The sequence below is a fragment of the Acanthochromis polyacanthus genome, chromosome 8 (genome assembly GCF_021347895.1).
Source record: "Acanthochromis polyacanthus isolate Apoly-LR-REF ecotype Palm Island chromosome 8, KAUST_Apoly_ChrSc, whole genome shotgun sequence".
Lineage (NCBI taxonomy): Eukaryota > Metazoa > Chordata > Actinopteri > Pomacentridae > Acanthochromis > Acanthochromis polyacanthus.
In genome coordinates this window covers 22,454,713-22,470,745 of record NC_067120.1, presented here as the reverse complement: position 1 = coordinate 22,470,745, position 16,033 = coordinate 22,454,713, and positions in this window count along the sequence as shown.

The window sequence follows — 16,033 nt, the reverse complement described above, 5'->3', positions numbered from 1 at the left end:
TAGACCAGGGGTGTCAAACGTGGGCCCATGGGTCAAAACCGGCCCACCAGAGGGTCCCATCCAGCCCACCGGGTGATTTTGCAAAGTGTAGAAGTTAAAGAGAAGACACTGACCGCTAGTCATCAGCTTTAGTATGACAAAGTGTTGTTGAATCCTGTTTTTGATGCACTGCCACAACTTCAACATATTTTTATGTATAGACTTCTTACATTTACAAAGTAGCAGAACAACTTAACCTTCTTCCTTAATAATTTAGTTTGTTTGGTGATTACAATTAGTACACAGATGTGGAAATGAAGGTACATTTAAAATAATTTCTAGATCTTCACAAGTAGAGTTGGTCATAAAGTAAGATACTATACTGACAGTCAACAGAAACTTTGAGGTAGAAATGTACACAGAATTCTACTTGTAGGGGGGTTGTAATTATTCATTGTGGATTTACTGATGATCTAGTGCCCTGGTAGTTGAGATAATGATGAGTTGTCATTTTGTCATGATTCATTGCACATGGATTGCTCACTTTGCAAAAGTGAACCAAATACACACCAAGCAATACTCAGTGAGTATCTGCACAATTTGAGAATGGGTTTTGAAGGCCTATATAAAGGCCCAAAAAAGGCCACCATTGTTAGTCCAGTGAACAGCATCATGCCGCGTCTATCACATGAACAACGTCTCCGGGCACTGGGTATGGTGGAGGCCGGTTTGAGCTACAGTGATGTAGCCAGGCGTACGGGCTGTTCCCAACCCACAATCAGAAGCCTGGTCCAAAGCATGCGCCGACGGACTGCTGCCTACATCGAAGCAAATGGAGGCCATACTCGGTATTGACTGTTGTGACTTTGTGTTTGGCAGGTGCCGTTTTCTTTTGTGAAATTCTTTATTTTGAAATCATTCTTGAAACTTTAGATTTTTGTTTCTGTATGCCAATATGCTAAACAAACGATTCATATGAAGAAAATCCAGTTTCGGGCTTCAAAATAAAAATTATGTTGAAAAATATGGTCTCAAAGTTTTTAATGACTGTCAGTGTATATTGTTCAGTTCCATATACCTGAGACTGAATGTTTTGTGCCTTTGTGATCTGTCAGTTGAAATGCACATATGTAATTGATATACTGAAGCATAATAGTGTTGAGATAGCATTAATTTTTCTTAAGAAATTTCAGGTTGTTCATGTTTTGTAAAAAGAGATTTCAATAAGTCTGAACAGTTTCAGAATGCAGTTGAATTTTTTTGCACTACAGCAAAAGGAAAAATCCAGAATTATCGTTATTTATAGGTTATTATGCTCTAACTTTAGTGGTCCAGTACACTTGAGATCAAATTGGACTGTATGTGGCTCCTGAACTAGAATGAGCTTCACACCTCTGGTTTAGACTACTCCAGCTTCATATAGGTCATTTTTCTTTTTTGTGACCAGTTTTTCACCTCAAAGTGGATCTCGTAATTTCCGAGACTTACTACAAAAGAAGCAGATTTAGCACCTAGCCTTGTTAGTGTGTGTCAGCAGTGTAAAAGTGTGAAGTATCTGAAGTGTTTCCAGATAATATGTTCTTGATGACTTTCGAGAAAGATCTATCCCCCAAAGGGTCATGGTTTTCCAGCAATACTTTGCTTTATGATTCAGTAGTATTGCCTTATAATAAAGTCTGCATTCCCTCGTCGTAACTTTTGCATTCCCTCTGATCCATAGAAGCTTTATGATGTACTTGACCACCACTAGTTTTTGGCACAGCATGAGTCGGTGCACGCTCAGCAGCAATCATTGCAGTGAGGTAGATGAGGAGCAAGTTCAGTCAGCACTCTCACTGACTGCTGTTGACTCTGATTGAGACAGAACGTAGCTGTGATTATGATCAAAGGATGATGCTGTCGCTGTGATTGGGGCTCACCCGTGGCTATGCTTTAATTGTTATTATTGTGGTTGTGAGACATACAGTTGATAATGAGTGCAACACTAACTCTCTGCAGGGGCGGTGTGGTTGTGCTGACTGAGCTTTGTGCTACTGTGACCGTGTTCTTCTACTCTTTAAGGTACATCGGAAGCACATGTCATATCGGATGACATTAACTTCTGTTGCTTAGCAATACTTCCTTAAATTCGAATTACAGTGCCTTGCGAAAGTATTCAGCCCCCTTGAACTTTTCAGCCTTTCGCCACATTTCAGGCTTCAAACATAAAGATATAAAATTTTAATTTTTTGTCAAGAATCAACAACAATTGGGACACAATCGTGAAGTGGAATGAAATTTATTGGATATTTTATACTTTTTTAACAATTAAAAAACTGAAAAGTGGGATGTGCAATATTATTCGGCCCCTTTACTTTCAGTGCAGCAAACTCACTCCAGAAGTTCAGTGAGGATCTCTGAATGATCCAATGTTGTCCTAAATGACTGATGATGATAAATAGAATCCACCTGTGTGTAATCAAGTCTCCGTATAAATGCACCTGCTCTGTGATAGTCTCAGGGTTCTGTTTAAAGTGCAGAGAGCATCATGAAGACCAAGGAACACACCAGGCAGGTCCGAGATACTGTTGTGGAGAAGTTTAAAGCCGGATTTGGATAAGAAGGTGCTCTGGTCAGACGAAACCAAAATCGAACTTTTTGGCCACAATGCAAAACGATATGTTTGGCGTAAAAGCAACACAGCTCATCACCCTGAACACACCATCCCCACTGTCAAACATGGTGGTGGCAGCCTCATGGTTTGGGCCTGCTTTTCTTCAGCAGGGACAGGGAAGATGGTTAAAATTGATGGGAAGATGAATGGAGCCAAATACAGGACCATTCTGGAAGAAAACCTGTTGGAGTCTGCAAAAGACCTGAGACTGGGATGGAGATTTATCTTCCAACAGGACAATGATCCAAAACATAAAGCCAAAGCTACAATGGAATGGTTCACAAATAAGCGTTTTATCACAGCACCACCCAGCTGCCTGGCATGCATATCCAATCAAATTCCACACACTATGGAGTCACCTTATATACGCAGATTTCCTGCAAAACCGCTCGTCTAAACGTGAAATGACAAGACGCCACTTTTGCGTTTTCTGTTAAGATGGTCCTCGTGTAAACGGCCCCTCAGTCATATCATTTCCAATGGATGAAATCTCAAAAATAATTGTGGCGGGGGGGGGGGGGCACAGTCAGGGGGAGGAGTTAAATCCGCTTTTTTCATCATAAGCGGACCCAACTCAAACTCAGCCGTTTGAGCAGGCATATTCACAAAATGTGGTGTAGCAAGGCAGGGAGAAAACAGACAGTTTTCAAATTCAAACCTCATAATGAGCTACTGCAACACACACTACTATAAGAAAACTTTCACAAAGTGAGATTTGCATAATATGGCCCCTTTTAACAAACCCGTGGATCCAGACTATAAACCACTTCACTGCCAGAATCTAACTTGGTCCTTGTGTCATTTCTGACCTTCCTTGAAAATTTTATCCAAATCCATTTGCCCATTTTTGAGCAATGTTGGTAACAGACAGACAAACAGACAAATGTATGCCGATAGTCACGTAACTGCGTCGTTCCTTGGTGGAGCAATAATCCACAGCTTCACATAGGACAGCTGTAGCTCTGCTCACAGCCAGTGACTCAAGCTTTCCTTGCATCACTCTCTTAAGGACTGGGCCAATATACTAACTCTTCCGATAGATGAGGTGGAATGAAAGAAAAAAATATATTGAGGGAACTCAAGTAGTAGATGAGAAATAAAAAAAATCCTACTGTGATCCCTCAGGGCTTCTGCAGAAAAAGGCACAAACTCAGTTCACCTCATTATTTTATTTTCTGACATGTTGAGACACCTGCCTTTCTCCAGTGGCAGTAAATAATGAAATGAACTGGCTTTGACTCTGGATTTTATGGGTGTCAAGGACCTCTCTGTACCTTTACTCATGCTAGATGCTTTTAATGCAGCTGAGGCACCAAAAGAAGTAACAAAGCAGAGGGTGTATATTTTCAATCCTTGGCAGATTGTAAAAGCCTCGGAAGCAGTACTTAAGCTTCAACGGGACAGTGAAACTCTCCACCATTCACTGTTGCACAGTCCTGGGAATATTTGACTTTGTTTGAAATACTTCTCTAAATAAATCACTAAATGATAATGAAATCACTATGTTATGAGCTCTTACAGCTGAAACAGGGGAAAGACTGTTTTCTTAGGTGCCACAGAGTGACTTTTCCTCCTAGTTTCAGCAAGTCTATATGCTCAGGTAATATTTACCTCTTCTCTCTACTGCAGATCAGCAATCCAGAGACTTGCCAGCTCGCAAAGGTGTTTGCTGACAACAATAATTACATCTACCAAAATGACAATTAGGTTGACTGCAAACCTGTCTTTGCTCAGCCCACCAAATTACGACAACTGGGCAGTAAACCATAATCTGTTCTCAGCTGTGATTCCAAAGCTGAAGATGGGAGCTCAGATTTTTAACGGCTATAGCATGGCCTTCCGTAGAAAAACTGTTTCAAATTACATTTAATACATGTGTTTTATATATGAATTAAAATAATAAATGGAACACATTTGACTTATCATAAAAGAGACTGAACAACAAGTCTTTTGAAGCTATAGTATGTTTTATCTTCAGGCAGCTTTCACCATCAGTGCAGCGTCAAGAGCATCAGACTAATTAACACGTATTAATAGTCGTTAGTGCATTCATCATGGACTTATTTTCAGTTTGTCAGCACTCACAGCAGAAAATACAAGACTGTTATTTTATGTTCCAATTAATGGATATATTTCTTATCAAATAGCTTTCTATAACTAAATAAATAAAAAATACATTTAATACCTGAGATGAAATTGCCACAAGTGCATTTCAATCCTATAAATACACGGATCCACCAATCATATCAGAAAGATGGAAAAGCAATTTGTAATCTCTGATTTGTGAAGAAAGAACGATTATGTTACACAAAAAAAGAAGTGAATTCTCATTTGTTTTATTAGCCTTTTCACAGCGGTAACTCTGTAAATGAAACACATTTAGAGTATATGAAAGCAGAATTACTCCACTAACCACAGATATTAAAAAAAAAAGCTTGGAGAGGATGATGAGGTGAGGCAGGAAACTATAGCTCAGCACAACGCCTAATTGCTGACTGAAATGAACAAATTCTAAACCATCCCTGTATGTTCAGCGGCTTGTTGTGCAGTGAGCAGGTTGAAGAAGCATGCAAACATTACTACACTGCTCAAAAAAAATTAAAGGAACACTTTTTAATCTAAGTATTGCATCAAGTCAGTCAAACATGTGGAACACTGATCTGGTCAAGTAAGTAACTGAGGAGGTTTTTAGTCAGTTTCAGCTGCTTTGGTGTTCATGAAATTAACAACAGGTGCACTAGAGGGGTAACAATGACACAACCCCCTAAACAAGAATGAGTTTACAGGTGAAGGCCACTGACATTTTTTTTCTTTCCTAATGTTTACTGACTGTTTTTCACTAGTTTTGCATTTGGCTAGGGTCAGAGTCACTACTGGTAGCATGAGGCGATACCTGGACCCTACAGAGGTTCCACAGACAGTCCAACTCCTCCAGGATGGCACATCAATGCGTGCCATTGCCAGAAGGTTTGCTGTGTCTCCCAGCACATTCTCAACAGCATTGAGGAGATTCCAGGAGACAGGCAGTTAGTCTAAGAGAGCCGGACAGGACTGTAGAAGGTCCTCAACCCATCAGCAGGACAGCTATCTGCTCCTTTGTGCAAGGAGGACCAGGATGAGCACTGCAATAGCTCTACAAAATGACCTCCAGCAGACCACTGGTGCGAATGTCTCTGGCCAGACAATCAGAAAGAGATGTAATGAGAGTGGTCGGAGGGCCCACCGTCCTCTAGTGGGCTCTGTGCTCGCTGACCGGCACCGTGGAGCTCGGTTGACATTTGCCATAGAACACAGAATTGGCAGGTCCACCACTGGCGCTCTTTGCTTTTCACAGATGAGAGCAGGTTCACCCTGAGCACATGTGGCAGACGTGACAGAGTCTGGAGACGCCGTGGAGAACGTTCTGCAGCCTGCAACATCCTCCAGCATGACCGATTTGGCAGTGGGTCAGTGATGGTGTGGGGTGGCATTTCTTTGGAGGGCCGCACAGCCCTCCATGTGCTCGCCAGAGGTAGCCTGACTGCCATTAGGTACCGAGATGAGCTCCTCAGACCCCTTGTGAGACCATACGCTGGTGCGGTTGGCCCTGGGTTCCTCCTAATGCAAGACAATGCTAGACCTCATGTGGCTGGAGTGTGTCAGCAGTTCCTGCAACACGAAGGCATTGATGTTATGGACTGGCCCGCCCGTTCCCCAGACCTGAATCCAATTGAGCACGTCTGGGACGTCATGTCTCGCTCCATCCACCAACGCCAAGTTGCACCACAGACTGTCCAGGAGTTGGCGGATGCTTTAGTCCAGGTCTGGGTGGAGATCCCTCAGGAGAACATCCGCCGCCTCATCAGGAGCATGCCCAGGCGTTGTAGGGAGGTCATAAAGGCATTTATAATTTTTGTGTGATTTTGTTGTCAGCACATTCAACTATGGAAAGAACAAAGTATTTAATAAAAATATTTCCTTCATTCAGATCTACAACGTGTTACTTTAGTGTTCCCTTTATTTTTTGAGCAGTGTATTTGTCTTCACATGTTTTTCAAGAAAAGCTCAAAGTATATCATTTTGTGCATGTGCCAAACACCCTAAACGGTGTACACAATAAATACAGTTGGTTGTGCCGAAAGCAAAAGCATATTTTCTGTACTTGTTGTTGCATCTATTCATGCAACTTCTGTCTTGTCACAAACTAAACTCAAAACAGGGTGATTTATATTTTGGAGATATGGGCTAAAAAGATCAAGTATTGGAATTAAATGTTGCATTGCTTGTTGTTTCTGCAGTGACCTTTCAACGGTTCCCGTCAACCGATTCGAGTCACATCTGGGTTCAAGTTAGATAAGTCAGGACTTGTCAAAGTAGTTCAAGGGCCTTGAGCTAAATTTCCTCAATCAAAGCACATTTGGAGTGCCACTTCGTCCAAGAGCCATGAATCATCTGATAAAAGTACGCAAGGAGTAATAAACTGTCACTGCTGCCAGGTAGCAACAAGAGAGTAAACAGGGAAAAGTGAGAGTGGGTGCATGTGTTCTGCATGCAGGTCGCTGCTCTGAAGCTGGGAAATTTTGGAAACCTGATCTGGCTGCTGTGGTTGCCTATTGTACAAAATATAACGTGTTCACTGATTCAAATTAAGTTCAGCATTAACATTAATGCTTTCTACGCAAACACACACTTCAAATGCTGGCTCTTCAATCCTTCCCCCTCCACTTCTCTCCCTGCCAGCTCCAGTAAACACATTATATTTTGGCATGAGTGTTAATTTTCCTCTTTATTAGAGCTGCTGTCCTTACTGAGGCTGTTTGCTTTTCTACAGGTGTTCTCTGATGCTGCTCACTCCTCCAGCACACAGCCTTTCATTACAAGGAGGTGGAGACACTTGTCGCCACTCAGTCAGACAGTCAGGTGGAGACAGAGACAAGAAAGGTGACTTCAGTTTGCACAAAACAAGAAAGGAAGGATGATTCCCTATGGATAGGTTAAAATTTTTGTGTTGGGCAGAAATAATCTCGCTAGAGAAAAAAAAAACTTAAAAGGATAAGTCAAACACAGCTGTTCTTGCAAAGTAAGGAAGTGTACTAAGGTCCAGTTAAATGAGGTAAAAGATATAGTGAAGCCCTCCAGCTGAAAAGCAAAACTATGCACTCTAAAGCTGCTTTTTGTAATTGGTGAAATTTTAAAGCTACCATACGGTGTCCTTTTTCAGTAAAATAAGGAAAGCCTTACATGTGCCCAGAAGGTCTCTTTCAATTGTTTGGCATAAAATACTTCAAAGATGGTTAATTTCACCTTGATTGCATAACTCCTGGTTTTAGTCCGGATCTAACTGGCAATTTCAGTGTCTGCAGCTTTAAATGCAGTTTTGCTGCTGCTGTCCATGCCTTCTCTAGGAAGAAGAGTCTCCCTGTATCTGTGATTGACAGCACAAAAGAAAACAGTTAACTACCCAACAGACAGCATAGATGTGAATGAGTGCATGAGACCCCCCAATATTTCCATTTTTTTATTGGAAATTATGCAGGTTAATGTCTCATTCTACTCATTGAGTAATATTCGTGGTGACATATGCTTTTTAAGTGCCAAAAGGTGCTGCTACAGCAACCTGTTAGAGCAGCACTGCTGTGCTTTTTAACTTATTTGAGTTACGTAAGGTTACAGTAGGCATAGTCAGCTAATGTTAGCTGCTGCCATTATTACTTCGTCAAGGCGTGGTGGAGTTATGTGACGATCAGTGTGCGTTTGTCTGTGAATCTGTCTGTCTGTGTGAAACATTACTCAAAAACGGAGCAACAACGTGTGGATTCACGGCTTTGTTAAAGATTTCCCATTGTCAGATACAGCAGCCTGCACAGTGTTGCTGTAACCATGACCTGAACACTGTGTCTGCTACCAGCTGACGATCAAATGATTGCGATCCTACTACAAATTGACCGTGATCTATCAGTTGGAAATCATACAAGGAACAAATGATTAAATTGTGGGGTGTTTCTGAGTCCCATCAATTCCTGAAGACCGCTACATATTTTGGCCACGCCATGCAGCAAACCCCAGCCAGACACGTAAAGTTTAGCCGTCAGCCTTATTTGAACACAAATTCACCTTCCTGTCCTTCCCTCATTTCTTCCCTGTAACACCTTGTCCCCGCGAGGTGCTTGTAAGTTTAAACACATCCTCTACTAGACAGCAACAGCATGGAACCGTTTTCTGTCATCTTTATGTGAATTTTCGGACTTTTCGACAGCATCTTCGTCATGTCAAGAAACCGCTTCGTAGACAACACTTCCTGTGCCGCTGGAATGGTGACAAAATAAAAGCCTGCAAAATTAAATATATGTCTTCAAAATAAAAGCATTGAAGGAACGGTTATTTTAACACTAGCAAAACAAAGGCTTGCCAAAAGTGATGAACTGATCAACACACCTTCGTAAGTGTAATTTACATGCAGTTTCGTATCCATACAAAACATACACATGCATAACACATGCCTGTGCTCAGCAGAAAGTCATTTTTTGATTAAAGATTTCATCCGTTGTAAATAATACGTCAACTCAGGAGCCTTGGCGGAGCTGCGCTCTCTGAGTGCTTTTCTAATTTCAATTTGCAGACCATGAAAAGAAAGTCAACAGACATCTCTTCTTACTTCAAGAAGAAAATCAGCACAGGAGGAGAGAGAGCGAGCCAACACTTGAGCAGCAGAGGCATAGTGATGAGGAGACGGAGGAGGAAGGAAGGGAGGAAATAAACTCAAAATGTTAACTGTACTGTTATTGGTCTATACACATTAGATCACCAGTAACATAATAAAGACAAAAAGTTTATCAATAGGCGCTTCCTCAAGTCTTTCTGATAGTTTTCTGCTAGCCTACATACTGCAGTATAATTTTTTAAAAAAAGATGGTAATAATAGTACTACTGTAGTAAAATAAAAATTCCTGAAATTGTGACTTTTTAATTTTGGTGGGCCACCTCAAGATTTTAAGTGGCCCCACCTGGCCACCCCTATGAAAAAAATTCTGCAGGCGCCACTGTCTGACGCTAGAAAGGAAAATTAAATTGAATATTAAATAGTGCAGGAAATAAAATGTTTGTCCACCTTGTCTAACCTCTTTTAGGTTCCAGTGAAATACAGGTTCTTTCTTCAAGTCAATTGCGTACACAGCATGCTACAGTAGGATGATTGTGTTTGACAATATCTGAGTGACGCTGTTCCTGAGAACAACAAGCGCCAGGCCACTGACACCTATTTCACTCTGATTGCCTCGCTGTGGTGATCTGATGAGCTACTTAAGTAAACATTGAATTTGTTTATATTACCTTACTTCTTCAGAAACTCGAGACATGATCTCAACACCCTTTAGCACTTGCTCTATGGTTCTCTCCATCCTCACCTTCATTCTCTTGTCTCAGATTGCTGATTAGCTTTTAAGTGGTGACCTTGCCACTCTGAGGAACATTTTAAAATGCAACAGGGTCATTAAATATCACCTGTTGATTAAGGAAGAGAGAGAAACTGCTAAATACATTTATTTCTGCCGTATGTTTCAATGGTGCAAATTTGCCATTGTCATGGAAATTGGACTTTGATTTCTACAGGGAATATAAAAGTTGCTATCAGTGCAGCACTGTCAGAATAATTCTTCATACTGAAACTAATGTGATGAGTCTACTCTCGTTTTCATTCAGTTAGTGTCAGTTTTATGTTATAGCATTATTTTGTAATTTAAAATTGAAGAGTCTGTGCAGTCAGCTTAATATAGCTAATAAGATCACTGCAGTAAGTCTGCTCTGTCTCCTGTACACATGTAAAAGGCAAATATAAAAATAATTAACCACCAGACCCACAGGAAATTTTGAACAAAGGGAGGTAAGGTTTGGTTAATTTCTTTGTGTCTTACTACACTTTACTGTGAACCACTGACTATAAATCACTGTGTTCATAGTGGTTGTTCTTTTAATCACCTGATGTTAGATTTAAGGATTTTTAGCTGCATGCATGTCTTTTTTTCGTTATTTTGTAGGACTTGTCAAACATCAACATATTTTCTGTTGAGAGACAGGACTGAATGCTTGTACTTCCATCAGATACTACCTGTTTTAAACCCATAAGAAACTATTAAATTCAAAAGTAAGTTGTTACATTTAAAGAACTTTAACGTCAGTTTAATGAAAAACAGAAGAGACTCTCCAGCAATGCCCAGAAATGCAGTTATCACTAAACATAAAGTGCAACTGAGACTGATGGGAAGGTCATTTGTTTCGTGAGTGTTTGATTATAATCCAATGATTGGACATAACTGAATTTAGATATTAGAATTTAGATCTGATCATAGTGCAAGATGTTGTGATTTAGTTGTTGAAGTTATCTAGATTTTAGAACAATCCACCTAAACATTTCATGTTTAGCCTTAGACGTGGACCTCGTGGCTGCACTAGAGGAAAAGTAAGGAAAAGACCAGAGAATTCCCTCTGTCATCTTTGAGCAATGCCACTAGCGGTTAGAAATTGTTCATCTTTAGAAATATTTTCATAATTCTGAAAGTAAAACAAGAGTATTGTATTCACGCTAGTTTAGGAATGTATTTAGTGTTTACTTTCCACTTATGTTTTTGTAAGATCTAAATTTTTTTTTTAACAAGATGACACAAGCATGTTAGGGATGTACCTTAAGGCTGAGGAAAGACTGTGGCTTTAGGGCGCTGTAGGTAAGCACTGATTGTGGTTTGGTATATCATCCACAGAGTCTGTCTGATGTGAATTTTGTCATGTCGTCAATTCCTCTAGAGTCTCAGCAGACCACTATGTGGTTGCATGCTACTCAAAATTTGTCTCGTATGTACAATTTGAAAGTAAAACACAAGAGCAACAGTGCACATGCTCAGCAGACATGTGCATGTGCAGAATACGTAGCCTACTGTGTTTTGATGAAAAGAAGTCCTCCAAGCAAACTCCAGCAGACTAACAAAGTAACTGTAATAAGAACTAGACAAGCCTTCAGTAGATGGCAGAACCATGTGTGATGCTCTGAATCAATTTTGATCATCCTACGTATATCTCTTCCTATACAAATGATGCAATATGCAGGAAATGTGCTAAGTGACCCCTGTGACCTTGACCTTGATCTGCTGACCTCTAACTCCACAACTGAGCAGGGGACCTTAGACCAATCTTCAGTGCCAAGTTTGATCATCCTGACTTCAGCACTTGCAGAGATATCTGAACGGACATACCCACACACATACATACTTACCCAGCCAGCCAGCCAGCCAGATACCGAAGCGAATGCAGTAACCCCGCTGACGTACACATCAGGCGTGGTTAACAAGTAGGCATCTGTTATGTCCACAGCAAGTAGAATCAAGGCTTCATGCAGTGATAGTAGTCAGTCACTAATCAAAACCATAATCTTTACACAGCCTTAACCCTTTAAAGGGCACTCGTTGAAATTCAAAATTTAAACCCGAGAGGGTTATTGGAGGATATAAGCCTTCTTTAAATTTGTGACATTTTTCAAAATTTTAGATTTTCATTTTGAAATTCAATGTCAATGAAGCTACACAATATTATTCCTTGCCTGTTAGTGGTTAAAATAAAATATTAAAATTAAAAAAACTAATTTCCAAGAAATGTGTTTGTCATCACTTAGCACAATTACTCAACCGTAAAATGTGTGAGTTTCGTCAACTAATCATGGTTACTTTTGATGTTTCAACCAAAAATATGGAAGAGGACCAAACCACAAGTCCGTCTTTTTCCAACTTCAGAGAAAAGAGAAAGTTTGATCCGTTCCAGGCCTCTGCTGATTGGTCAAATGACACCATGTCATGCTCTGTAATGTAGAGTGATCTTTGAAGACTGGCTGGGTGAAAATCACATGCTTCTTGACCTCACTGAGAGACAGATATTGAATGTGCGTGGAAGTTACCAAATATGATCACTTGCCCCACAAAGGGTAAACCAAAGTGTCTGTGTTTCATGAATCTAACCTTCAGTGATGGTTTGGATGGGAAGACTAGTTTTTGTTGTGAGAGTTGTGCCCATCCTCAACCCCAACCTCCTCCTGCTTACTTAGATATGTACTGCTCCTTCATTCATTCTAATCAAACGTAGCCTATGAAATTTTTCCAGACATTATGTTGTACTCTAATATTCAAAGTCCAGAGGGCAATTAGATGACATAATCATGCAATTATACTTTTGAGTAATTTCTCTCATAGCATTTCTCAGGAAAAAGGAGACTCCGAAGAAATAGCTAGACTCAGAAAAGGTTTGAAGTGGCAGACTACTGAAGCCTGATGCTCTGTGTTAGATCTGTTATGCCTTTGATGGCGGGCAAGAGGCTCTCTTGTTTCCTGTGCCATGTCGAGGTTGGATGACAGCACTAATCTAGACTCACTTCCCCTCCAGAGCTGGCACTTTGAAGACATCGGTCGGAGATTACAATTTGGGTCGTGCTTCCTGAGAGGGTTCTGTTATTGTTGCAAACTTAACCAAGCGTGAACGTACACTATGTGCTGTACAAACACTTATGTACAGCGTTCACAGGCATGTATACGCCTTTTGCAACCTGCATCCCACAGCAGCTGTTTCTTTCACCAGTCATTGCCATGGTAACTGAAAGCACACTCAGTTCCTTGGCAGTTGCCCCCATCTCTCTACTTTTAAAAGGTGCAAAAGTCCCCATGGAAAAAGCTCAGCAGCTTTGCTTTCTGCTACATTCACTGTAGCCAAACTTTCTTAAGGCTCCTGCTGTCAATCTTAGGTTTGACGTTTTTTTCCAAATAAAATCGTAAAGATGCAATGTTTTCAAAAGTGAATGACAAATAAGAAGAGATGTGCTGGAATCCGTCCCAACTTTATTTGAATAAACTGTCAAGCCCAGACAGTCTTTTGTTGTGCAGACTCTGTTTTTCTGTTTCTTTATCTTGACAGGCAGAAAGGCTGCACTGAATTTACAGCAGAGATTTCAGGTTGTGTTGACTCACAGAAGAGAGCTGCATTCCTCTGCCTCTGGATGTATGTCGGAGCAGGGCCTGACCTGGCCTGATGGGCTGGGCTCTCTCTCGCAAGTTGCTCCTGTCCACTCATGGGTAGTGGCTTCCTGTGATGTTTCCTGTCAAAAAGGGCTTTCGGGGCAGTAGATACTGCCTTGTGGGAGGAATGTGAAAACATGGAATGAGCTGGCTACAGACGTGGGCTCAAAAGTGTTTACAAATAGTAATTTTTATGGTTTGTTATTGTCTAGATATTTGCACAAGCTGTAGGAAAAAGCCGTAAATGTCAGAAAGTAGTAAAGTTTTATCTGTAATTCAAACAAAGAGTTTTCAGTTTTAACCACGCATCACAAAACTCTGATGGCTCAGATGCTGACAACATCTTGAGTTCAAGTTTAAAGTAACTTTAGGGTTTAAATTTCAGAAAGTCCAGCCATCATTCTCATTTAGTTTGTGAGAAGTTACCAAAATCACACTGTTTATTCACTCATTTACTATTCCTTCCATCACACAATCATCACTTCACTCTAGAGAATAGCAAACCTAGATGGCAACGGCTTACTAATCATCATTTAGGGTGTTTCTATTGACTATAATTTGTGCATTTTACAACACTCATTTTTATTTCTGTTGTTGGAGTTTTGAACACTGTGAAGCCAGTGTTAAGACTTGATTATACAGTACACACTTGTGGACACACACATCGACAGCTCTGACACCATGGAAGGGTTGTTCTTATTATACTGCTTTCTAATCCAATTTGGGCCACACACAGACATCCACAGAGGGGTCCACACATACTCTGGTGGACAGATGGTGAAATTTACATCATGCAGACGCAAGGGGACCCTTATTCACTTGTGGATGTGGAAACTATGACACTGGCCTTATGGTGCTCTGGTCTGCTTGGAGTTCACTTGGAGGACTCATTCCATACATGTGCCGTAAATTAGAATCTATGCATTCTGTGAACATGTGCACCACTGCCTTTGTAGCACAATGGCCATGTGGACTGTCCACGATAAAGGTCAGGGCTGCACGTGAAGCGGAAACTAAGTCCCAAGTCATGGGCCCGAGTCTAAGAATTGACAGTGTTCAAATGTTTAAAAAGCTTCTTTAAAGATCTTCAGAAAATCACCAGAAGTCAGCATTCAAGGACAGCAGGATTTATTGTCGACAGAAAATCCAGGAGCAGTTCTTAGAAGTAATTAGCACCCCCAAGAAAAAGCAGAGATACTCAGCTGTGCATCGTCCTTTATGCTGTGAGATTTCTTTTTTTTTTTTACGCCTAAAGTGTGTATTTTCTGGCAGTTTGACAACATTATACCTTTCTAAATCCACAGGTCAGATCTTGACATCAGGATATCATGTTTCACCACTGGGTCACACTTTACAGAGGACATGCAATTTAGGTTATCATTGGGTCATGTTTTACATAGAACATGCCCAGACATGTTCAGACTTTGCTCTATTATTTTTTGACAGATTTAATGCATGTTACACCATTATGTTTTGTTAAGTTTCTAATATATTTTAACAGTTATAATACCTTAAGTTTGCATCATTATGTCTTAAAAAACATATGATTTATCTTTACACTAAAGTTGCAGATTATACTTTATGATCTCTCGCCAACCTTCCACATATCTTTACTTCTACACACACCTTCAACACCTTCCTGTTTTTCCTTCTCTCTTTCTCACACACACTTACACACACACACACACACACACACACACACACACACACACACACACACACACACACACACACACACACACACACACTGCAATCAAAGCATAGGTGATTATTAGAATATTCATTATTATGTACTACACACATATACACCCCCTGTCAAAACTTTTAGGACACTTTCTCATTCAAATAAAGTAGAACCTGTCCTACAACTTTTGACAGGGGGTGTATCTACCAGATTTGGTACACACATGCAGCACATCAGGCTGAACAAAAAAGTCAGTGACAGCCATATTCCAAACCCAACAGGAAGTGAGATATTTTGCATTGAATGTCAGATTTTGCCCATTTTTCATTTTTTGTCTCGAGAGAACTCCTCCTAGGGAGAAACTCCAATTCACCTCAAATTCGTCCAGTACATACAGGAGGTCTTAATGAGCAAAAATTATTAAAATCTTTTTCCAAAGTCAAGGGCGTGTTCGTGGCGACCTCTGGAATTTTGATCTTTCGCCATGAAATTTTAAATGCCGTGTAAATGCCCTGAACATGCTCCAATCTGCCTGAAACTTTACATGTATGACCAGAGTCCTGCCCTAATCACATCCATATGATGAAATACACCCCCTGTCAAAAGTTGTAGGACAGGTTCTACTTTATTTGAATGAGAAAGTGTCCTAAAACTTTTGACAGGGGGTGTATTTTAACACTACTCATCAATTCA